General features: G+C 45.2%; 1 long non-coding RNA gene across 1 annotated transcript; it reads left to right on the top strand.

Moving 5' to 3' along the window:
* Nucleotides 1–3,058: 3,058 nt before the first annotated feature.
* Nucleotides 3,059–6,884, top strand: LOC146753127 (uncharacterized). The gene is made up of 4 exons (XR_014940232.1): nucleotides 3,059–4,746; nucleotides 5,078–5,163; nucleotides 5,775–5,884; nucleotides 6,191–6,884. It is a non-coding gene; the product is annotated as an uncharacterized LOC146753127 (long non-coding RNA).
* The last annotated feature ends 11,083 nt before the right edge of the window (nucleotides 6,885–17,967 follow it).

Raw genomic sequence — 17,967 nt, forward strand, 5'->3', positions numbered from 1 at the left:
CTCTCTACTCTGCTCTTGTGAGGCCCCATCTGGAGTATTGTGTCCAGGTGTGGAGCCCTCAGTACAAAAAAGACATGGAGATTTTGGAAAGGGTCCAGAGGAGGGCCACGAAGATGATCAGGGGGCTGGAGCACCTCCCCTATGAGGACAGGCTGAGGGAGTTGGGTTTGTTCAGCCTGGAGAAGAGAAGGTTGCGGGGTGACCTCATTGCAGCCTTTCAGTACCTGAAGGGAACTTACTCCCAGGAGGGGAGTAAACTCTTCGAAAGGGCTGATAATAGCAGGACTAGGGGAAATGGTTTTAAGTTGAAGGAGGGAAGATTTAGGTTGGATGTTAGGGGAAAGTTCTTTACTAGAAGAGTGGTTAGGTCCTGGAACAGGCTGCCCAGTGAGGTTGTGGATGCCCCGTCCTTGGAGGTGTTCAAGACCAGGTTGGACAGGGCCCTGGGCAACCTGATCTAGTAAAGGCGTATGTTTGGTGGCCCTGCTAGGCAGGGGGGTTGGAACTACATGATCCTTGAGGTCCCTTCCAACCCGGGTAATTCTGTGATTCTGTGTGATTCTGTGAGGAAACCAAACCATTTAGGTACCTGAAATGCTTCTGCTCCTGCAGTCTGGCAGAAAGCAATGCCCTCTGTCTCATGCCATCTCTGCACAAACTGGAAGGGAATGGGGAGACATATGTCAGATCCAATGGGACAGGACTTCACTGGCTGCAGTTTAAAAGCAAATCACCCCAGCTCTCGTTGCCCTCTATTGCTGGGTACCCCTTGCCCCTGGCCACTGGATTTCCACGCATGCATCCTTCCTTGGAGCTAAGTGTGCCTTTCCCAGCAGCAAGCAGTGAGCTGGAGTCAGCACCAAAACCAAAACCTCCTTGTGCCTTTCCCTGTCCTTCTTTCACACATCGTCTTTTAGTTTCAGAAAATATGGCCAGACCCAACGAAACAAGAGCTCTAAGACAAAGCAGCTGCTTTATTTTCCTCCTCCCCTTTCCTCATCTACACCCCACAGAAAGACCATTTGCCAAGTAAGGGATGCAGTGATCAGGTGTATGAGGGGCAAAGCGAATCAAGCTTAATTTCAAAGACTTGTCTCTTCCACGTGACTTCCCTGAGGTCTGATACAATTGTACAGCCATAGACTCATAGAATAGCCTGGGTTGAAAAGGACCACAGTGTGCAGGGTCTCCAACCAGCAGACCAGGCTGCCCAGAGCCACATCCAGCCTGGCCTGGAATGCCTCCAGGGATGGAGCATCCACAGCCTCTCTGGGCAACCTGTTCCAGTGCGTTACCACCCTCTGTGTGAAAAACATCAACCTAATATCCAACCTAAACGTCCCCGTATCACTTTAAAAACATTCCCCCTTGTTCTATCACTATCCACCCTCGTAAACAGGCATTCCCCTGCCTGTTTATACACTCCTTTCAAATACTAGAAGGCCACAGTGAGGTTTCCCTGGAACCTTCTCATCTCCAAGCACAACAAGCCCAGTTCCCTCAACCTGTCCTCACAGGAAAGGTGCTCCAGCCCTCTGATCATCTTACTGGCCCCCCTTAGCATTATTTGCAATTCTCTTTTGCCTTCCTGCAAGCACACCTGCTTCAGAGCACATTTCATCCCACTGTTAGGCCTTGTAAGAAGCACTATGGCAAGTCCATATGCAGAAAACAATGGCATTCCATTCACTAACAGAGAAACTATTCTGCCCTTGCTCCTGACTCTTGTCCCTGCCTCCTCCTGCATAGGGCAGTGTTTGTGGGCAATGAAAGAAATACCCACATTCTGGAAAATACAGACAAAAAAGAAACAGGCAGAAAAGCGGCACTAATACTTTGTCACTGGTGGGAATCTCCACAGAAAGTGCTGTGCTAAAGGTGTGAGGTTAAGGGATCATCACTATCAAGATAAAAGTCACAGCATGGAAGATTTAGCGATGGCGTGCTGACTAGAAGGAAAAAACAACACTTACCTTGGAGCTTGTTCATTTTCCCTCCTATCACTGGATATCTTATCATCATCTACGTAGCTCTGAGGTTGGCCAAAGCCTGTTGCCATGAGCTTTGCTAAACGCAACAGTGCTGTGGCTCAGAGATTTACACCGGCACATAGCATAGGAGAACTCCATAACCCAAGTGTCAAGGGAAGAAGAAAGGGGAACTGTTACAATTAATTACGTTCACTAAATTGATAATTGTAGGCTTCTTGTCACACACTACTGCCTACAGCAAAACAGCACAGATGTTGACAACTGTGATTTCTGCATACAAGCAACCACTCAAGGCTGAGCACTCTCTCCTGTCTCTTTGCCATGCCTAGAAAGACCCAGAAGAGCTCAGTGTTCTCTTGCTGTTAGTTTACATCCTCCAAGCACTTCCAAAGGCACGCTGCTCTGTAGAAAAAGCTGAGCTGCCCAGAAAGTTTGTGCAGGAAGAAGGCAGCAGTGTCAGTGCACGTCATCCTGGGGGATCTGAAAGCATTTGTGAAGAGAACAGGGAAAGAAGAGGGAAGAGAGCAAAACCAACAGGCACTAGCACTGCTGCCCACAGGGGGCGGGGCTTGAGGCAGGGCCTGTGCCAGAGGGGGGCCTGGCACAGTTAGGGCCAGCTCAGGGCCCAGAGCAGAGGGGGAGCAGGCAGAGGCAGGGCCTTGGGGCCCAGGATGGAGGAGGACCAGGCACAGCTGGGGCCAGCTCAGGGCCCAGAGCAGAGGGGGACCAGGCACAGCTGAGGCCACTGCAGGGCCCAGGTGAGAGGGGAACCCAGCACAGTCGGGGCTGCTTTGGGGCCTGGGCCGGAAGGGGGCCCGCACAGCCAGGGCCCATCCCCCTTTTTTGCACATATGAAATGCTCCCAGCTGTGCTGCACAGCAGAACATCTTTCAATGGAGATGAAAGCCTGTGAAATGAAAGAATCCTTTCTTATTTCTTTCACATTTGTGTTTGTTGACTGCAGTTCCAACCAGGTGGACTCGCAGTGTCTTGCAAGTGCCACCTGGAAGCAGGTACAGACTGGAGACACAGCACCCTCAATGTCCAGGTGAGTAACAGCAACCAAGGAGGCCTTTGGGCTCTGCAGGGTCCAAGTGTGGAGCATTACACACAGGAACAGCTGAGTATAAAGACAGTGGCAGAGCTGCAGAGCTTGCCATAGTAGGGAGGCACAGTGGCTGAGCTCATTTCCCACAGTAACACAGGAAATAAGAGCCATGAGGGAAATGCAGATGCCTTCTGCCCCCATCAGAGGGGAGGAATGAGCTGCACTTCCACAGAGACATTCATTCCTCTCACAGCCACTCACACCTCAGGTGTGGAGGGACGAGCTGGGGCTGCTGGTGGCAGCTGTGGAACACTGCCATCTGTGGTGCTCCATCCTACCTTGGAGGTGGGCATGTAGAGCTGAGGACCTTTGTCACTGCACAAATGACTGCAAGCAGAGATGTAGCAGAGGGAACATAAAGCATTTAATAACTTATCACTCAAAGCAATGACTAATAGAAATGACAGTATTTCCAACCAAATATTCCCCATCCTAGCAGTCATATCTGATCTATACAATCCCACCCAAACAATTTCCCAGCCCCCTCCAATTCCTCCTCACTATCCCACCCCTGAATTTCCCTCCCCCAATTCCCACACAGTAATTGCCCACACTAATTACCAGTATGCAGGGCATGGGGAACACCTGTTCCTTGTGTGCAGACACCTGGAAAAAAAAGAAGTGTCAGGGAACTGGAGGTCTGTAGCAGGTTGTGGAGGCTCTGCATAGAACGTAACCCCAGACCACAACCCCATCAGCTGCTGGGGCAGCATCATCCCTGTCATTGGGGGATGTTGCCAGTGGTGGACAGGGACACAGGGAGAAGCCACACCTTGGTGTAGCTCTGATCTGCTCATGTCCAGTCCAATCCTCTATAGCACTTTCCATCTTCTGTCCTTTGTTCTTAACCGTATCCTTCCTTCTCTTCTGCTCTTTTCCTTTCCTTTAGGTGTCTTACCTGTATCTGCTTTTCCCCTCTTCTGTTCTTTTACTGCTCTGGTCAGCATCCAGTGTCTGCACCGCAACTCTAGGTTTTGGGATGGAGAAAGGTACACAGGGCATAGATTTGTACAAGAAAAGCTCTCTTGCTGTGCTCAACAGATGACAAAAAGGAACCCTCAGGACCACAAAGGCAGCTTGTTTCTCCAAAGGCCACAGCGTAAGCTCGTGTAACTGGGAAGGACTCTGTTATACATCTCCTAGAAGTGCCTTTGAATGAATAATTTTCTGGTCTTGTTTCCAATTGTTGCTCAGAGGAAATGAGGTTTTTATCCTTGTATCTTTGCAGGAAGACAGAGAGGAGGGAACCTGTTTGGTGAAATGCTCAGGTGCCGTTTCCTTCCTTGCACCAACAGCCTGTTTGTGTCCACACGATGCCAGTTGTCCTCCTGACAGTTTCTACCGGTCCTTCTCCGAGTCCTTCTGCTAAGCACTGCTATTTCTGTATCCTCGGGGCCCTATTAGGACTAAAAAGAGGAGCGGATAACAGACGGAAGGATCTGGCCTTCTGCTGGGTGATAGCCGCCTGCATGTCCTGTTCCTGCTTTCTCTTTTCCCCAGGTGGCATTGTGCTTCCCAAGGAGCATATGGACCTTTTAGATGGGAGTGTGCAGCAAGGAACACATGGGGTCTCAGCTTTCTCCCTGCTCTACATCTGAGTGAGGGACACTGTGACCTGCTCAGGAGGCAAGATGTCATGTCAGGGAGGTGTGTTTTCCTTGTTGTTTTTTATCATCTGTGCTTTGCTTTGCTGTGTTATTTTTTTTCCTTTGCAGCTCTATGGTTTTCTTTCCTATTTGGTGTTTTCTATGTCGTGGTTTTTTTTTTGTTTTTTGTTTTTTGTATTTTGTTTTTTGTTTTTTTTATAAGTTTTTTTCTGTTTTTCCTTGTCTTAGTTTTTTTCTTTTGTTTGGTTTATTATTTTTTCTTTGCTTTTATTATTATTATTATTATTATTTAATTCTGTGTTATTTCCTAAAATCCTTCATGGTTTATTTGTTGTTGTGTTTTTCATCTATGCTTTGTTATTTTTCTTTAGATACGCTGTATGAGAACTGTTGAATCACAGTCTGAGCCACTGATTATCACCTAGGGAAGGGACCTGGTCAGCCCTGGTTAGTGCAGGTGAGGGCAATGCAGCTGAGTGACTGGAAGGGATGGAGCCTGGCTGCACCTCTCTTACAGCTCATTTTTGAAGGCTGACTGCCCCTGGGTGGAATTGTTTTTGATGGTTTCTCCTCTGTGGAGTTTGTTCTGTGCACTTCCATCCTCAGTGGTGGGTGAGCCATTCTTTCCTTACCTTTGTAGTATATTCACACTGTGCTAGTCTTTCTGCTGTTACAGATAGTATGTGTTTTTTTTCTATTTGTTTTCTGTGGTTTTTTAAACTTTGATTCCCTGGTTTTTGGCTTGCTTTTTTCTTTATATTTCTTTTTTTTTTTTTTTTTTTTTCTTTTTTTTTTTTTTTTTCTTTTGCTGTGTCCTATTCTGCTTTACGGTGACATTTGCAAGAGACTGTGAATTCTTCTGGTTCAAATTGCAGTTGGCTTAATCAAATGTGTAAGAAATATATAAGGGCTGCTGAGGCCAGGCTGGAGTTGCATTTCTTTATGAACTGGGGTGTTGCTGCAGATGCACTTATCTCCTGTTTTGTCTCATTTGCGGCTGTTCAAGAATATTAGATTGTGCTATGTCAGTGTTTGTTGCCATCCTGCTTTCTCTTCTCTGTCTTGCAGGTCAGCTCGTGCTAGAAGTCAGTGGTATCACTGTATGAATGGAGGTCAGTTTAGGAGCAGCTGCTGATGGAAGGAATCAAGACCAGGCTAATAAATGGAAGCATCTCCTGGTAAGGTGTCAGAGGTGGCAGTAATGATGTCTGTCATCGTTAAAACCAGAGGGCAGGCTCATCCGAGTGCTTGCTGACTGATACTTCAGAGTATCTCGATCTCCAGCTGAACGATAAGAAAGCTGAACATGCTGAGCCATTACAGCTTGTGCTGAAGTTGTGAATGTGCCCCCAGATGTTTCCTTTAGTGGTAAATCATGTTCTGGCACTGTGGTAGCCCTATCTCTGTCATGATCTGGAGCACCGTGTCTTGTTGCGAGCCTTGTGTGCCTGTTTCCATGAGCCTTGCTTTCTTTCTCTCTTCAGAGTAAGGGCAGGGTGCTTCCTTGCTTTTGGTGGATTCATCCAGGAGGCTGTTAGAAGGCCAAATGCAATGTTCATTACATGGAGGGACAGGATGGGAATGGACTGTCGTTGCCACCAGGCAAAAGTGAGTTTCTTATGTCATGAATGATATAATTTTGATTATTCTGAGCAGTTGCAGTGTGGTAGAGGATGTCACGAAACCATTTATTTGGGAGCGCAGGGAAGAGTCATGAGAACCGAAACCGTAGTTTCTGTTTTGGCTGTCAAAATGGTGGAGTTTCTTTGGGAGGGCAATAGCTGGGCTTCCTGTTAGCAGGCCCCCTCTGAGAGATTGGTCTTTGCTTGCTGCTTTGCTGTGCCTACCTGCCTGCTCCCTGTGCTTGTTCCTTTTACCTTTCCGCGCTTCTTTTCCCTTGCTTTGATGCTTTCCCTTTCAGGGCTCCTTTTCTCTTTCAGTGCTTTGCCCTTTTTGTACTTCTTTTCCCTATCAGTGTTGCTTTATGCTGTTCCTTTCCCTTTCAGGTCTCCTTTTCCCTTTCGCGGCTGCTTTTCCCTTTCAGGGCTGCTTTTCTTTATCAGTTCTGCTTCTCCCATTCAGGGCTCCTTCTCCCTTTCAGGGCTGCATTTTCTTGTTCCTTTTCCCTTTCACTGCTGCTTTTCTGTGCTACTTTTCCCTTTCACTGCCGCTTTTCCCTTTTAGACTTGCTTTTCCCTTTCGCTGCTGCTTTTCCCTTTCACTGCTGCTTTTCCATTTTAGTCTTGCTTTTCCATTTTAGTCTTGCTTTTCCCTTTCGCTGCTGCTTTTCCCTTTCACTGCTAATTTTCCCTTTCACTGCTGCTTTTCCCTTTCACTGCTGCTTTTTCCTTTTAGACTTGCTTTTCCCTTTCACTCTTGTTCTTCCCATTCAGTCTTGCTTTTCCCATTCACTGCTGCTTTTCCCTTTCACTGCTGCTTTTCCATTTTAGTCTTGCTTTTCCCTTTCACTGCTGCTTTTCCCTTTTAATCTTGCTTTTCCCTTTTAATCTTGCTTTTCCCTTTTAATCTTGCTTTTCCCTTTTAATCTTGCTTTTCCCTTTTAATCTTGCTTTTCCCTTTTAATCTTGCTTTTCCCTTTTAATCTTGCTTTTCCCTTTTAATCTTGCTTTTCCCTTTTAATCTTGCTTTTCCCTTTTAATCTTGCTTTTCACTTTTAGTCTTGCTTTTCCCTTTTAGTTTTGCTTTTCCCTTTCACTGCTGCTCTTCCCTTTCAGTCTTGCTTTTCCCTTTCAGTCTTGCTTTTCCCTTTCAGTCTTGCTTTTCCCTTTCAGTCTTGCTTTTCCCTTTCAGTCTTGCTTTTCCCTTTCAGTCTTGCTTTTCCCTTTCAGTCTTGCTTTTCCCTTTCAGTCTTGCTTTTCCCTTTCAGTCTTGCTTTTCCCTTTCAGTCTTGCTTTTCCCTTTCAGTCTTGCTTTTTCCTTTTATTCTTGCTTCACCCTTTCACTGCTGCTTTTCCCTTTTAGTCTTGGTTTTCCCTTTTAGTCTGTCTTTTCACTTTCCCTGCTGCTTTTCCCTTTGACTGCTGCTTTTCCCTTTGACTGCTGCTTTTCCCTTTGACTGCTGATTTTCCCTTTTACTCTTGCTCTTCTCGTTTAGTCTTGCTTTCCCTTTTAGTCTTGCTTTTCCCTTTCACTGCTGCTTTTCCCTTTCAGTCTTGATTTTCCCTTTTAGTTTTTCTTTTCCCTTTTCGTCTTGCTTTTCCCTTTTAGTCTGTCTTTTCCCTTTGACTGCTGCTTTTCCCTTTCCCTGGTGCTTTTCCCTTTGACTGCTGCTTTTCCCTTTCACTGCTGCTTTTCCCTTTCACTGCTGCTTTTCCCTTTCACTGCTGCTTTTCCCTTTCACTGCTGCTTTTCCCTTTCACTGCTGCTTTTCCCTTTCACTGCTGCTTTTCCCTTTCACTGCTGCTTTTCCCTTTCACTGCTGCTTTTCCCTTTTAGTCTTGCTTTTCCCTTTTAGTCTTGCTTTTCCCTTTCACTGCTGCTTTTCCCTTTCACTGCTGCTTTTCCCTTTCACTGCTGCTTTTCCCTTTCACTGCTGCTTTTCCCTTTCACTGCTGCTTTTCCCTTTCACTGCTGCTTTTCCCTTTCACTGCTGCTTTTCCCTTTCACTGCTGCTTTTCCCTTTCACTGCTGCTTTTCCCTTTCACTGCTGCTTTTCCCTTTCACTGCTGCTTTTCCCTTTCACTGCTGCTTTTCCCTTTCACTGCTGCTTTTCCCTTTCACTGCTGCTTTTCCCTTTCACTGCTGCTTTTCCCTTTCACTGCTGCTTTTCCCTTTCACTGCTGCTTTTCCCTTTCACTGCTGCTTTTCCCTTTCACTGCTGCTTTTCCCTTTCACTGCTGCTTTTCCCTTTCACTGCTGCTTTTCCCTTTCACTGCTGCTTTTCCCTTTCACTGCTGCTTTTCCCTTTCACTGCTGCTTTTCCCTTTCACTGCTGCTTTTCCCTTTCACTGCTGCTTTTCCCTTTCACTGCTGCTTTTCCCTTTCACTGCTGCTTTTCCCTTTCACTGCTGCTTTTCCCTTTCACTGCTGCTTTTCCCTTTCACTGCTGCTTTTCCCTTTCACTGCTGCTTTTCCCTTTCACTGCTGCTTTTCCCTTTCACTGCTGCTTTTCCCTTTCACTGCTGCTTTTCCCTTTCACTGCTGCTTTTCCCTTTCACTGCTGCTTTTCCCTTTCACTGCTGCTTTTCCCTTTCACTGCTGCTTTTCCCTTTCACTGCTGCTTTTCCCTTTCACTGCTGCTTTTCCCTTTCACTGCTGCTTTTCCCTTTCACTGCTGCTTTTCCCTTTCACTGCTGCTTTTCCCTTTCACTGCTGCTTTTCCCTTTCACTGCTGCTTTTCCCTTTCACTGCTGCTTTTCCCTTTTTGTCTCGCTTTTCCCTTTCACTGCTGCTTTTCCCTTTTTGTCTCGCTTTTCCCTTTTTGTCTCGCTTTTCCCTTTTTGTCTCGCTTTTCCCTTTTTGTCTCGCTTTTCCCTTTTTGTCTCGCTTTTCCCTTTTTGTCTCGCTTTTCCTATTCACTGCTGCTTTTCTCTTTAATCTTTCTTTTCGCTTTCACTGCTGCTTTTCTCTTTTAGTCTTGTTTTTCCCTTTCTGTAGAGAGTGTTTTTTACAGCTAGTTAGCTGAGAAGGGTTGTAATCACGGTGCAGCTAGGCAAGCAGCTATAACACCTGCAAGGACAGCAAGAATAATAAGATGCCTTGGGATGGTGAGAAACTAGCCATGGTTCTGGGAACTCAGCAAGGGAGTAGCTTTCAGTTGATAACAACAAGCTGTTGTTAAGACTTTCTGGCTCTCAGCAGATTTAGAGCTCTGTATCTGATGCAGTCCAGCCAGATAGTCTCTGTTCATATCTTTCCCTGTTGGCTTTCTTCTTTTCCTACATCTGCTCAGGTAGCACTGGGTGTCCACGACCAGTCACAAGTCACCAACCTATACAGATGTTCTGCTTAGGGCTGTGCCACCTGTGGAGAGGAAATCCAGCAGTGATGGGAGTTAGTGGTTTCTTTGCAAGCCCACCCCATGTGCCATGCTGTCCTGTTTTCCCCTTGAGTAGACCTTTGATTTCTCTTTTTTGCAGGCTGCTTTCAATATTCTGTTTCTCCAGATACTGGTGCCCTTCTCTTGCATTCTCTGTGTACCCCCATGCATGTAGTACCTCATGTAGTAGCACGTAATACCTCATTCATAAAACTTCCCAGGCACGCTTCTAGACCCAGATAGCAAGGGCATTTGTTAACTGAGACAGGATTTCAACCTGTGTGATGCAGTATCTGTGGAGTTGACAGAGCCTGCGGAAAGCTGACAAGAGATGATTTCATTGAACTGTGAAGCCTTGAACCATGAAGATCGCAGCGCTGCTCATCCTTTCAGAGCACTGTCATCATTTGATAGATTAATCAGGGTTACTTAGCAGGGATGCTTACCTGGCAAGGCAATTCCTTAGCTTTTGTACCCCTTGAGTAAAAAACTCAAGAGCAATGAGCAGCTGCATCTGGCTCCAGCAGCACTATTAAACTTCAATACCAATGAAGTATTCAGTGAAGGGTATGAGGGCTTCATGTCTTACAGTTGAGTTTTTTCTCCCTTGAAGATACCTCTGTATTTTGTCTTCGGTGAGGTGAAAATTTCACTGTAACCCGCATTGTTGCATCTGATAATATTTACAGAGCTTTCTGCCTTAGTAGCCTTGAAGAAATTCCTGTCTCTGGTTTATATTTGCTATGAGCAGACCAGTGCATGTTACCATTGTTGTTTAAAGGATATTTGTGCTTCAAGACCTTTTGTGTAGCATCTCTTTCCAGCTTTGGAGTCAGACTTTCTGCTCCTCCCCTGCAGGTCTTCATGCTTCGTAAAGCGTGCCCGTGGGCACAAGATGAAGCACACACGTACCAGTGTCCTGAGGCTCAAATGCTTTCTGTCCTCAGGAAAGATCCTGAAAAGCCTTTTCCTAAGTGAAGCTCTGGCCCTTGTTTGGGTTGGCTATGAGCTGGCAGAGACAAGATCCTTAATGCTACCTGCATGCATGCTTAGATTGGATTTTATGGCTTGTGAGCCTTCCTGCAGCCCTCTGTGTGGCAGCCTGACATTTAGGCTTCTTTCTTCTTCCATCTTAAAGAGGGGTCAAAAGCAAGTTAGCTTTCTGCCTTCTTTCTTATCTGATCTGGTCTTTGTACCATGATCTGAGCTTTTGTCACCTGCGTGGACAGCTTATATTAACACTGATTTTAGTTTCCAGCCTTTGATCTGCTCTCTTCTAGCTATTAATCGTCTTATCTCGTTCATCAGTAAGACTGCTTTTCCCCTGAGGGGAGATATTCTCTTCCTCTGCCCCGTTTTCCTTTATATTACTGCTACAGCATGTTTGCAGTGCCTGAACTTGGCTCTGCATTGTATTTTCTCTAACTTCTTGCTTACAGATGCAGATTATCAAATAACATCCCATCTGCAAATGGACTCTTAATTTAAGCTTCATAGTATCTGAATATCACCACGCTGCAATCACATCAAGACTGAAGGGAGAAACACGTTTTGCAGAATGGCAGTGTTGTATTTCAGATTGGAGTCAGCCTCTTGTGAAAGCAGCCAACACTTTTGCTCCAACTGGAGCATACTGATGCTTCTCTTCTGTGACTCACTTGAGGCTGCAAATCTAGCTCAGTAACATCTTATTCTTGGTAACAGTGGTCTTCAGAATCCCTCCAGTTTTGGAAGGCTTGTATCACATTTTTTTTTCCCCAAGGACTGAGCCATAGGTGGGCTATGGCTTCTAGGCTGCAGACCTTGTGTATGTTTTTATAAACCTAAAGGAAAGAACTAATATCTTTCCTAAACAACTTAGTACAAGCTGTGCTACGTTACTTGAATACCCTTTCCAATTAACATCTTCTGTGTACAATTCTTGAACGGCCACTAATTTGTGTTTGCTCCATTTTAGTGTAGCACTGTTTAAGACATCAGTTTATTCATTTGATTAGTTTAGCCACAGCAGTGGCACTCCCAAATATACTTTTGTTCCACTGTCCAGGTAGCTTGTCAATGTGCATATTGTTAATGCTTTTGTTTTCTTCTTTGCTTTCCCTTCTTTTTTTTCCCTCCTGCAGTTCTGCTGCAGTCAGCCCTAGAAATATCTTGAAGCATAGATTTCTTCTCTGTGCTAATTCTTTAAATGCCAAAAAGTCTTCCTGCTTCCATATGGAGGCTTTTAAGCTTTTTCTTATGCAGAAAACAAACATTTTCTGACAGCTGCAGAGGAATTCAGCCTGCTCTGGCATTTCAATACAGACACCTTTTTGCTTGCTAGATAACCACTTTGGGATGAGAGGTAGTCTTAAAAGTAGAATTTTATCGAGTATTTCCTTCCTTTCTCATAACAAAATTCAAAGCCTTTGGTCTACAAATACATATGACTTGTACCTGCCTCACTGCTGCTGAGTGTTAGCAGCAGGGTGCAATGAAGCCCTGCTTTCCTGAGTTACAGAAGGTCTTCTCCACCTGCACAGAGGCTTTTTCACCTCCCGCTAGTGCTGTGCAGTGGGAATCAGGGCTCATTTGGAGCAAGTGTAGGTGACTTCTGGGTGCTCACAATGCAATGAAAATACAGTAACCCCAAATACAGAGCTTGCTGTACCTAACACATTTACTTTGCAGATCCCTTTGTTCAGATTCCTGTTGCACAGAGTGATATGCTTTATCCTGCATAAAGATGGGTCACGCTGCTCTTGGGAGTGCAGGCTGTACAACTTTCCACTCTCTTTTGAGAGCATCGTGCCTGACAAGTCTCTCTTCGATCTCGCTAGACCCTCAGTAGCTTCCAGATATCCAGACAAGAATAAATGCCAGGATGTTCTTTCATTCTTCATTGTCAGAAAGGATTGCAAGATCATTTTTTCTACAGACTGACTGAACTTGCTCTATCTATCCAAGCCTTTTCCATCTTCATATTAAATTACTTCCTCATATTTCTACATCGGGCTATGATGAGTACAGCATATGGGAAAGTTAATAATGAAAAAGCAAAGAAGTTAAAAGTAAATCTGGAGTTTTAAATTTATTCACGTTAAAAAGCCAAGTGCTACTTTAAAAATTATTTCCTATGTTTTCACAGTGTTATTTCAAAAAATATCTCCACTAAGAAAGCTAAAAATCAAATGTGAGTTGAAACTTTTTTAGTTTCATATGATGTTAATGAAGAATCTGGGCAAAACAACAAACTCTGAACCCAGATTGCAAAGTCTGTACAACCAAAGGAAACAAGGGGGGGTACCTACTGGGGGTGATGGCTGACAGGCAAACCGAGAAGAACGTGAACCCCAAGTACTTCAGCCAATAGGAAAAGGGGGAAGGGCTCACTACTGTTGGGGTATAATGATAAAATAGAGGCTGTGTCCCTCGGTACTTTGAGACATTCCACAGGGGAATGCCCCAGTGAATTCAAAATGAGAGAGCTGAAGATTCGCCTCTGTCTCTTTTTGGGATGATTGAATAAGCCTGCTGGAGCAGAAATTTTCCAAACAACTGGTTCAGTGGTTCACCCACAGGTCTTAGGAGAATGGGAGGAAACTGGGGAGAGGCTTATGCATTTCTTTCTGCCTTTCTCTTGCCTGTGACACAGAGGTAGTACTGCAGCATGAAGAAAGGCTGCTCTGCTGAAGAGTGCTGAGCACACTGCCAGCTGCAAAAAATGTCATAGTGTGAGATTTAAACAAGAAAAAACAAATTAGTTCTCCTCACCCTATCTTGGAATTTTGAGGTGTCTGTGGGACTATTTTCTAAGGGCTGGAGGGCTGGAGGTTTGTGTTCTCTTCTCTCCTTTTGCTTTTTAAAAGATAGCTAAATTTCCTGTGGGATTATGTGGCTTAAAAAGCCGTAAGAGAGGGAAGTCTGAATCCTCGGGAGCAGTCATTGCCCTGCACAATGCAGAATGTGCAGGAAGTGGGTAGGAAGGCTGTTAGTGTACAAAGATTTGTCTTCGTGCATTTTCATCCTGTGAGGACTGTTCAAAAGCTGCTCTTGTTTAAGGCAATTGCAGAGATTATCATTGATGAAGAGTGATTTAACAGTTCGTAGGTGCCATACATTCACTGTGCTGGCAATTCGGGCTCTCCAACAGCCTCCCCAAGGGCGGGCCTACAGCTGGTAAGGACATGCTTAGAGGCGGCATTTTTTCTGACTACTAACTTGAAAAAGTGGTGAACTACTCCTTGGTGTGAGCAAAGGAGGGACATCAGAGAGTGAGGGTGGCTGCAAGACCCCTCCCAGTGCCACGCTGGCCCCTCTGCCCCAACAGCTGTGTGAGGCCTCACCTGTGGCCTTTACCCACCCCTGCCCAGGCCCTGTTTCAGCCCTTCTGAGGTCTGCACCAAAGGATAGCTGCTACAGATCATGCAGGTATGTGTATGTATGCTGTTTTGGTGGGTACCTAGCTCTGTTTAACACAAGTTTGGTTGGCAAAAGATGTCTGGGTGCCTCCTCTCTCCTGCTCCACCATGCAAGACTTGCGCTATGCAGGACACATGGCTGGAACTTGCCTGCTTGATGTGCTAAAGCTATCCAAGTCTCTGTTGTGTCAGCTTTACAAGTCAAGAGGAGCTCCACCTGAGGCTTTCTTTTCCTTTCTCTGGCCAAGATATCTCAGCCCTGGAGCTGCCAGCTGGGGTGTGGGTGGTAGCCGGTGTGCAGGACTCCACCAGAGCTCGCTGCTTGCTTTTCCCAATGTTAGCAGGGTGAGCTGAAGAGTTTGAAAGGAAAGAGGATAACTTCCTCAGTTGGAAACTAGGGGTGTTGGTAACTCTGGGAGTCCTTTCTAGCCTTGTATTTCCCATCCCCTTCCCCTGTGGGAAACCTGAAGGAGCAAAAGTAATCTACTTCCCGCTGCTTAGCTGTATTTATTTTCTACTGCCTGCCTCTCTGCCTGCAGCACCACTAATGTTCCCAAAGCACCTGAAGTCATTTATTTTCTACCTCTGCCTATGGCAGTGGTATTGCACCCTAGAAGGTTTTTCTTGAAGCCTTCTGGGCTTTGTTGGGTGCGCTCTAGGCATGTGAGAAAATAAATGGGCATAGAAGCAGTATGTGTTAAATCCACAGCGGGTGTCTAGACTGCCAAGGCTTGTATATGTTTTCACTTTTAATAAGTGTACATAGATATATTACTAAGTATCTAGTAGACAAACATACTCTAGATGCTGGAAACTTGCTGCTCCTATGGTCCTCACAGGAGCAGTTTGAACAGCATCATCTTCCCTTTATAAACACTGTAACATTTCTCTAAGAACTTAGATTACTTTTGATGCTCTCCATTTAATTAGGAAAATCTCTGCTTGTTTTACAAGCTTTTCTGGGTCATCCAAAGCCCTGTGTGAGAAAAGATGCTTGGATGTTGCTGGGGTTGTGCGGGTCTCCCTGCTCTGAACTGAGCTATGCATGCATAGACCAAGGTTCAGCATTTTGGTTAAGAGGAAAGGAGCCAGTCAGCTGCTTTTGCAAAGAATGATGAGGTTTAGAGTGATTAAATGTCTACAAGCTTCTAAGGTAACAAGGCTTCAATTCTTCTGTGATTATAAATGGCTGAGAGTCAAAATGGGACTATTTATTTCCATGAGTGACTGCGTAGGAAGTGCCTAGTTCATGCTGTGAATAACTTGTGTTTTTCCTCTTCTTCATTCCCTCGGCTTCTGATGGTCTCTTGCAGACGAACTTAGACACATTTCTATTAGCTGTCCCCAGCTGGTGTCACTGGCATCTCCTAGATCTACACCAGCAGTTTTTTGGCCTCAGTCATTAAAAAATACATGAGTAAAAATACAAGTCACTGGCTCCAAGGTGGACATAGTGAGCTAGGCTGCTTTCCCCAGTATCTAGCCAGTCTGCATCTAATGGTGAGCCTGCAACCAATAAAGTCCTGAGGAAGGCACATAAGATGTAAAGCCTTTCCCCTCTTATTTCCCTTGGACTGTTTTTCCCATCTTTCCTCATGTGTTTTGCTAGCAGAAGCACCTGTTGTTTGTCAGACAGCTACTTAAGACTTAGGCTGGAACAGGCACATGATACAGTCAAAACTTTTGTAATTTGAACTCCTATGTAACTTTCCTACTTACCACAGGGGAGATAAATCCTCTTACCCACCTGTCAGGTAGGCCCAACAGAGCAGCTGGAAAGAAGAAAACAAGCTGTGCATGACCATCCAATCCCTGCTGACCATTGCGGGTGTTGCTGGGAGCATGCTTTGCTTTCTCCTGTGTAGGAGATATTACCTGGAGCTTTACCTCTGGGGTCTTCCTAGGCACTCTGGTGCTGAAAAGTCCATTCTGCTCAGCAAAGTCATCAGAGGTGAAAAAAGCAGTTTGAGCAATTGATAGAGCTTAAAGTTACAGATGAAAAGGGAACTTCTCATCAAAGGCTTCAACTTTTTCTATAATGTTGCTGCCCCCAGGCTTGCTCTGCTGATGACTCTCTGTTGGCCTGTGCTCTGTTGAAGATGGGGGTGGAGGAGGAGAAAATAATAAGTTGGTCTTTCTTTTTTCTTATTTTTTTCCTCTCTGGAATTGAAAAACATGCAGTTTTAGAAGACATTATGTCAGTCTGTTCCTGCTACGGAGCAAGATTAGTGTTGTATACAAATGGAGATGTTAGGAGAAAAATGTAATGCAAAACAATGTCTTGTTCCCATGCAAGCTAGAGTGGCTGCATAATAAATACAAGGCATCCAGTCTGTGTTTAACATACTTTTTTGAAGCCATGAAAAAACCTTCAGTAAAAGTCTCCTAAAAAGCTATGAAATGAAAAAGTAGCAGCTGATTCTTATAAATGTTTCTTCCTGGAGGTTTATGCTTATCTTCAGTATTTTTGCTTAGGATTGTTTGACCCTCACACAGCCCTGTGCAGAGGGCATATATAAAATCAGAACAGCTCCATTTTGAAACACGTGGGGTGGCTTCTGAGCTCACTGGCTCTGCTGTAACTAACACTGCAGCACCTCTCTATCTCTCTCTTAAAACTGAGACATCAAAAATGTTTTCTCCAGCCTCCTCCTCCTGGCCACACTTCACCAACATGTACCTTGCAGAAGATGAGGGATAGCAATCCATGAACTTTACGGCTTCAGTGCTGGGGTTGTTCCTGGGCCAGCTGCTCCTCTGGGTCCTGCTGATGGTCAAGGTATGCATCTCTGGAAAAAGCTGGCTTCTGAAGCAAGAGGTATAGCATTGAGACCTATTTGAGATCAGTTCAAGTGCACTGATGAGCTGCAAAGCAATAAGGCATCCAGTAGGAACACGTAAGGTGGTATTTCAGCACTTGCCAAGGAAGGGCATTTATCTGCTATTAAGTCAGCACCCATCAGGATAACAACTAATTGAAACCAAAGGGACCGCTCACAGCTTAATATACCAGGCAACGTGAATAATGATAATACTATTTGGCCCTCAGTTAGTCATCTACAGTTTCCTTCTAGAGCTAGAGAGCTCTGGCTGTATCTCCTGCTGCTGCACGTGGGCTCTGTGTGGATTAATTTGTGCCTCTGAAGAGGGGTGACTGCTGCTCATGTCTGCAGGTGTTTGGCCCAATCTTACCCCTTCCATTTAAGAACTGAAAAATCAGTTATTTTTTTCTTCCTCCTTTACCACAAACTATCTGGGGTCTCTCAAGTGTCTCAAATAAATCTTTCTGATTTCTCTTTGTGCCTGCTAAATTATGGCATCTTTACTGCAGGATAACAAGCCTGGCTGCCTCCCAGCTGGTTTCTTTGCTGGTTGCCCAGCTGTTAGCCTGACCAGAAAGGTGACATGGATGTCTGTCACAACGCAGGGTTTGCCTTTTCTTTCACATTACTTATGTTGCTGTAAGTATACTTCATGGGGTTCAAACACATGAAGTCTGTGGGAATGAAAATTCCTTGTTATTGCCCATTAACATCTATGCAGGGAGACTGGTACTCAACAGTACCAGTGGATGGGGATTTTTTTTTCTTACTGCTGGGCTTGTTTCTTTTTGTAATATATCTTCCTGGAAACTGATTTTGGTTCTCCCGTTGCTGTCTGTGAACTTTATCAAGTAGACAGACTACTGTGATGGCTGCTGCTGCTGAACAATATTGGATGAGCAGACAGGGTTAGTGCTAAGTTTTGGAACACACTCAGCATGTGCCCCTTGAAGTCTGGATTCTTTCCTGGGACTTGAGGTCCTTCTGTGGACTGCTGCTGTGGCATTGCCTCTGCTCATTAGATTTGATACTTCTGTAAG

This window comes from Coturnix japonica, unplaced genomic scaffold, assembly GCF_054131305.1.
Source record: "Coturnix japonica strain WE unplaced genomic scaffold, WE-NBRP24 Scf039, whole genome shotgun sequence".
NCBI lineage: Eukaryota > Metazoa > Chordata > Aves > Galliformes > Phasianidae > Coturnix > Coturnix japonica.